The sequence below is a fragment of the Oncorhynchus nerka genome, linkage group LG11, assembly GCF_034236695.1.
Source record: "Oncorhynchus nerka isolate Pitt River linkage group LG11, Oner_Uvic_2.0, whole genome shotgun sequence".
Taxonomy (NCBI): domain Eukaryota; kingdom Metazoa; phylum Chordata; class Actinopteri; order Salmoniformes; family Salmonidae; genus Oncorhynchus; species Oncorhynchus nerka.
Genome location: NC_088406.1, coordinates 57,324,632 through 57,331,312, shown reverse-complemented (window position 1 = coordinate 57,331,312; position 6,681 = coordinate 57,324,632). Strand labels below are relative to the sequence as shown.

The window sequence follows — 6,681 nt, the reverse complement described above, 5'->3', positions numbered from 1 at the left end:
AATGGGGGGGATGGACGGAGGACTAAGCCATACATATGTCTCAGCAAGAAGGGATCCGCCCCCTCAATTCCCCATATCAGCACAGGTGTTGGTGACTACTCATGACCTCTGAAGAAAGCTATGATGCTGAAACGTCAGGTCTCTGTTTTTTGTTTGTTTTAATTTCTGAAAGTTCCCTTAACAGATGTTTTCCTTTAACAAGCTATACAAACGGCAGGACTATGGAATCTAGCACATGAAGGCCTCTTGGACTGCACATTCACTTGAAAGGAAGCTCCAGTGAGAACAAATGCCTGGAAAAGGACTAAGGTGAAAGAGATTTCTTTTCTAACCTTTTGAACATTGCTAAGAACATTGCTAAGTCCATGGACAATCTCCTCTGGTTAAGTGGATCATTACCAGAGAATGTTTGTGTAGGATAAACTCAAGGGAACTTCAGAATTTTGTTGTTGTTTCTTGGTTTTAAATCTTGTCTTTTTCCCTATACCCCCATATCTAATTTGAATCTCTACACTCTCTATATATATTTCAATCTCTACACTCTCTATATCTATTTTAATACCAAACTTTTTCTCCTAGACCACTGCTCTGAATTTGGCACTTGGCCTTTCTTCTTATTTTAGAATTTCTGGCTTTTAACCTAAGCCTTATTTTAATGTCTGACTCTGGTCTTCCTTTTATAGCTTTTCTTAGTCATTTAAAGTATAGAGCTGTCAAAGGACACCAGAAACAAAACTGTAGACCTGCACCAGGCTGGGAAGACTGAATCTGCAATAGGTAAGCAGCTTGGTTTGAAGAAATCAACTGTGGGAGCAATTATTAGGAAATGGAAGACATACAAGACCACTGATAATCTCCCTCGATCTGGGGACCTTTCCATCTCACGCCGTGGGGTCAAAATGATCACAAGAACGGTGAGCAAAAATCCCAGAACCACACGGGGGGACCTAGTGAATGACCTGCAGAGAGCTGGGACCAAGGTAACAAAGCCTACCATCATCAAGGGCATTGAAGATGAAACGTGGCTGGGTCTTTCAGCATGACAATGATCCCAAACACACCGCCCGGGCAAAGAAAAAGTGGCTTCGTAAGAAGCATTTCAAGGTCCTGTAGTGGCCTAGCCAGTCTCCAGATCTCAACCCCATAGAAAATCTTTGGAGGGAGTTGAAAGTCCGTGTTGCCCAGCAACAGCCCCAAAACATCACTGCTCTAGAGGAGATCTGCATGGAGGAATGGGCCAAAATACCAGTAACAGTGTGGGAAACCTTGTGAAGACTTACAGAAAACGTTTGATCTCTGTCATTGCCAACAAAGGGTATATAACAAAGTATTGAGATAAACTTTTGTTATTGACCAAATACTTATTTTCCACCATAATTTGCAAATAAATTCATTAAAATCCTACAATGTGATTTTCTGGATTTCTTTTTCTCATTTTGTCTGTCAATACAGGCCTCATCTTTTTAAGTGGGAGAACTTGCACAATTGGTGGCTGACTAAATACTTTTTTGCCCCACTGTATGTACAGTACCAGTCAGAAGTTTGGACACACCTACTCGTTCAAGGGTTTTTCTTTAGTTTGACTATTTTCTACATTGTAGAAAAAAAGATGGCAGAGTGAAGGAAAAACAGCCAACAAGTGCTCAGCATATGTGGGAACTCTTAAGATTATTGGAAAAGCATTCCAGGTAAAGCTGGTTGAGAGAATGCCAAGAGTGTGCAAAGCTGTCTTCACGGCAAAGGGTACATACTTTGAAGAATCTCAAATATAAATTATATTTGGATTTGTTTAAAACTTTTTTGGTTACTTCTTCCATATGTGTTATTTCATAGTTTTGCTGTCTTCACTATTATTTGACAATGTAGAAAATAGTAAACATAAAGAAAAACCTTTGAATGAGTAGGTGTGTCCAAACTTTTGACTGGTACTGTACATGTAGGTAGAGGTAAAGTGACTATGCATAGATAATAAACAGAGTGTAACAGCAGCTAGTACAGGTAGCCATTTGATAAACTGTGCCGTAGTCTTATGGCTAGGGGGTTCAAGCTGTTTAGAAGCCTTTTGGACCTAGACTTGGTGCACTGGTACCGCTTGCCGTGCGGTAGTAGAGAGAACATTCTGTGACTAGGGTGGCTGGAGTCTTTGGTAATTTTTAGGGCCTTCCTCTGACACTGCCTGGTATAGATGTCCTGGATGTACTGGGCCGTACACACTACCTTCTGTAGATCTGAGGACCCATGCCAAATCTTTTCAGTCTCCTGAGGGTGAACAGGCATTGTCGTGCCCTCTTCACAGCCACAACTGTCAGTAAGAGTGTCCATCATTGAGTCTTTGAATGAAGAGATGGAGATAAAACTGTCCAATTTGAGTGTTTTTTGCAGCTCGTTCCAGTCGCTAGCTGCAGTGAACTGAAAAGAATAGCGACGCAGGGATGTGTGTGCTTTGGGGACCTTTAACAGAATGTGACTGGCAGAACAGGTGTTGTATGTGGAAGATGAGGGCTGCAGTAGGAGAGGATCTGCAGAGAAGAATGGGAGAAACTCCCCAAATACAGATGTGCCAAGCTTGTAGCGTCATAGCCAAGGAGACTTTATGCTGTAATTACTACCAAAGGTGCTTCAACAAAGTACTGAGTAAAGGGTCTGAATACTTAAGTAAATGTGATATCAGTTTTTATTTGTGGTAAGTTTGCAAAAATGTCTAAACCTGATTTTTAACATTTGTATTAATTCCATTATTTTACTTTTTAGATTTGCTTGTGTTGTTAGATATTACTGCACAGTTGGAGCTAGGAACATAATCATTTCGCTACACCCACAATAGCATCTGTTAAATATGTGTATGTGATCAATAAGATTTGATTTGATTCACGGCCCCTGGGGCAAAATAAGTTTGACACCCCTGACGTAAAGTCTCAGGCCATTATCATTGTGTAATTGAAAGACACTCTGTCACCAGATTCTCAGGGATGTGCATCGGCCTTCAGTTTGACCCTCTCCTCATTGTCAAAGTTGTATTCACCTTGCTTATGATACCTGATATAACAATGGATAAATACTGTAAATATGTGCCATTCGTGGACAGGACAGGTGCACAGAGTTGGTGATCCTTAAACATCTCAAACCTTCTCAAAGACAGAAACAGACACTAAGGCACACTGACCTGATGGCCATTACAATGGTCATGACTGTCAGATACAGAAAGGATACCCTTATGATGTATTTTGCATCATATTATGCTGCGTTTTGCATCATACAGGGATGATTTCTGTATTTTGAACATTACATATCTTAAACTTGATCACTGACGAGCAAAAAAAATCGGGACTATGCCAACAATGCACAAATTAAACAAATAACAAAATATCATTTTTTTTCTTTAAGCACAGGCAGCATAGAAATAGCACACACAGAACAGATCTACCGCTTTTTATACTTGCTTTCAATGAGAATGACCCAAAAAGTAACATATTGCAGTATTTTTTTTTTTTTACTCCGCTGTCAAGAGGGGGGCCGCTAAAAATGTTTTGCTCTGACTGCATGAGTAGGTATGGATGTCATTACACAGACCCAAGAGCCACTGCGGCCCCTCATGATGAGTTCAGATTTTTTGTTGTGGCCCCCACCCCATCAAAGTTGCCCATCCCTGGTCTAGAGGGTTTATTGCATGTGTTAACTTCATGCAGGAGAGAGGAAGCCGTTGTCACGCCCTGACCTGAGTATTCTTTGTTTTCTTTATATATTTTGGTTAGGTCAGGGTGTGACATGGGTGATGTATGTGTTTTGTACTGTCTAGGGGTTTTGTAGGTTTATGTGGTTGTTTACCATCTAGGTGTTTATGTATGTCTATGGTTGCCTAGATTGGTTCTCAATTAGAGGCAGCTGTTTATCGTTGTCTCTGATTGGGAACCATATTTAGGCAGCCATCTGCTTTGGGTATTTTGTGGGTTATTGTCTATGTGATGTTGCATGTTTGCACTCAGTTTTGATAGTGGTCACGGTCGTCTTATTATTTTGTCTTTCATTAAAAATATGTATTCACATCACCCTGCGCTTATGTCTCCTCACTACGACGATTGTGACAGAATAACCCACCAACAATGGACCAGTCACATCACGGTTACAATGTTTAATGTTTCCAACATGAATGTATTATAATGTGCAGAACAATGCCGGTCCAGTGGTTAAAGCTTGGAGAACTTTCCGGTTCATCAGCCCCATCACCTACATGTGTGGGGGATCCCAGGTATATGTCTTCGTAACTAGCTAATCCTAATATACATTGTCAGTCATTTGATCTTGATGGAAACGTGTCACAGCAATTGCTGAAGTGGTTTTGTTGATGTTTATCTCAACAGCAGATGGTGAAGATGCACCACGTGAGTAGGGTGAGAGGCCTGGAGACTCAACTGGTGTGGGCCATCTCCAAGGAGACAGCCAGGCTTAGTCCAGAGGGCATCCCCTTACTATGCCACCAAAGTGCAGTCCATCACATGGATCCAGGTAAGATGTAAATACTACTGAAATAGTATTAGATTTTTTGTCACTTATTCCATTTGGCCTTAACATGTATTCTCTGTCAGTGTGTGGCTGACAGGGTGACCAACTATGCATCTCTCCTCCGCCACGAGACGTCTGTGGACGTGACGCTTGGCTGCTACCAGGTAAATAAACGATTTCCTATGTATATAGGCTAGACATTACTGGGCATTTTTGCATTAGATTTGGTGTTTTCTAATAATGTGTGTGTGTGGTAAACAGGTGTGTTGTGAGCAGCAGACTGATGTCTCAGTGGTGTGCGCCACTCTCCACATGGGGCTGGACGGGCTTTTCACCTCTTCAGCGTGGTCGGAGGCTGCCTCCTTCTCTACGCTCACCACTCAGCAGTTCACTGACCCAGAGCCTGAGGGCCACAACTGCTATGAGGTCAGATGTTACACACACATACTATTGACTAGGAGCATTAAGATCCTTCCATTGACCGATTGTTTGTTATGTCATTGCACTGGTCACTGATTTTGAATGCTTGTTTTGTTGTCGTAGGGCTGGGAGGACCTGCTGTCTGAGGAGAGGGAGGTTCCTCTGCTAAAGTTGTCAGGATTTGGCCAGGGTTGTTCCGATTTTGGTCACTAGATGCCCCCATTGTGCTTTTTGACCCTTTTGTTTTCCCTTGTTCCCAGGTATGATTTGCACCTGTGCCTCGTTTCCCTTGATTGTATTTAAGCCCTTAGTTTTCCTCAGTTCTTTGCTCTGTGTTTGAATGTTGGCACCCAGCCCCAGAAATGCTGTGAACATTTGTTGTGCCAGTTGGACTCTCTTGTGGTACTCTGTTTTTGTTGTTTGTTTATTTTTTATTATCTTTTGAGGCTTTTCTGCTGTACCTACCACCTTGTGGATTTACCTTTTTGACATGGAGAATTACCTTTTGTTCTCTTGGAATTACTTTTGATGTTGTGGATTTATATTATTAACTGAACTTTCCTTTTACTTTATTAAAAAGTAAAACATCCGTACCTATAACGACTTTGTGGATTACCTGAGTGACCCCTCCAAGCGGAATGACATTGAGAGGGAGCTGGCTGAGGCAAAGGTGAGTTCATTAACTCTTTCAAGTCTCACTGAGTTCTTCCACATGAATGTCTTTTATACATCACAGTAGCTGATATATATGAAATCATTCCTACTTTCTCCAAATGTGTTTTCTTGTCCTATATCCATCATGTGAACATGATAGATGTCCTCTTTGAGCTGGTGCTGTTTGGGATGATGACAGCTCAGAAGTCCCTGATGGTGTGGGAGAATTGTATACATGATTTGATAACAAAAGAGAAAAGGTACACTTATGGGTGCATTCCATGTTCTGGTAAAATGCCTTCCAGTTCTCTGCTGCCAATGACTGGAACGAACTACAAAAATCTCTTAAATTGGAAACACTTATCTCCCTCACTAGCTTTAAGCACCAACTGTCAGAGCATCTTACAGATTACTGCACCTGTACATAGCCCACCTATAATTTAGCCCAAACAACTACCTCTTTCCCAACTGTATTTAATTTATTTATTTATTTTGCTCCTTTGCACCCCATTATTTTTATTTCTACTTTGCACATTCTTCCATTGCAAAACTACCATTCCAGTGTTTTACTTGCTATATTGTATTTACTTTGCCACCATGGCCTTTTTTGCCTTTACCTCCCTTCTCACCTAATTTGCTCACATTGTATATAGACTTTTTTTTTTTTTTACTGTATTATTGACTGTATGTTTGTTTTACTCTGTGTCGTTGTATGTGTCGAACTGCTTTGCTTTATCTTGGCCAGGTCGCAATTGTAAATGAGAACTTGTTCTCAACTTGCTTACCTGGTTAAATAAAGGTGAAATAAAATACATTTTCTATTGTATAGGGCAAGAAGCAGTTAAAGGTCATAGGGGACACTAAAAATGCAGACACATAGACGCTTAGGCTAGCTGGACATTCAAGGATCAAAGAGGTTGCCTAAAGACGGGGTCAGCCAAATGACTAACTGATGGATTGCCTGGGGACGGGGTTGGCCAGGTGACTAACTGATGGATTGCAGGCATCTGTCACATCACAGGGGAAACACAAGTATGTTTGGCCTTGGACAACCATATGAAGAGCAGGGGACCAGAACAGATGGGAACCCTAAAGCTATATGAGATG

The 6,681-nt window shown here is 41.3% G+C and overlaps 1 long non-coding RNA gene across 1 annotated transcript; it reads left to right on the top strand.

Moving 5' to 3' along the window:
- The first annotated feature begins 5,060 nt into the window (after positions 1-5,060).
- Positions 5,061-6,269, top strand: LOC135573927 (uncharacterized). Its single transcript, XR_010465010.1, has 3 exons — positions 5,061-5,322; positions 5,501-5,590; positions 5,735-6,269. It is a non-coding gene; the product is annotated as an uncharacterized LOC135573927 (long non-coding RNA).
- The last annotated feature ends 412 nt before the right edge of the window (positions 6,270-6,681 follow it).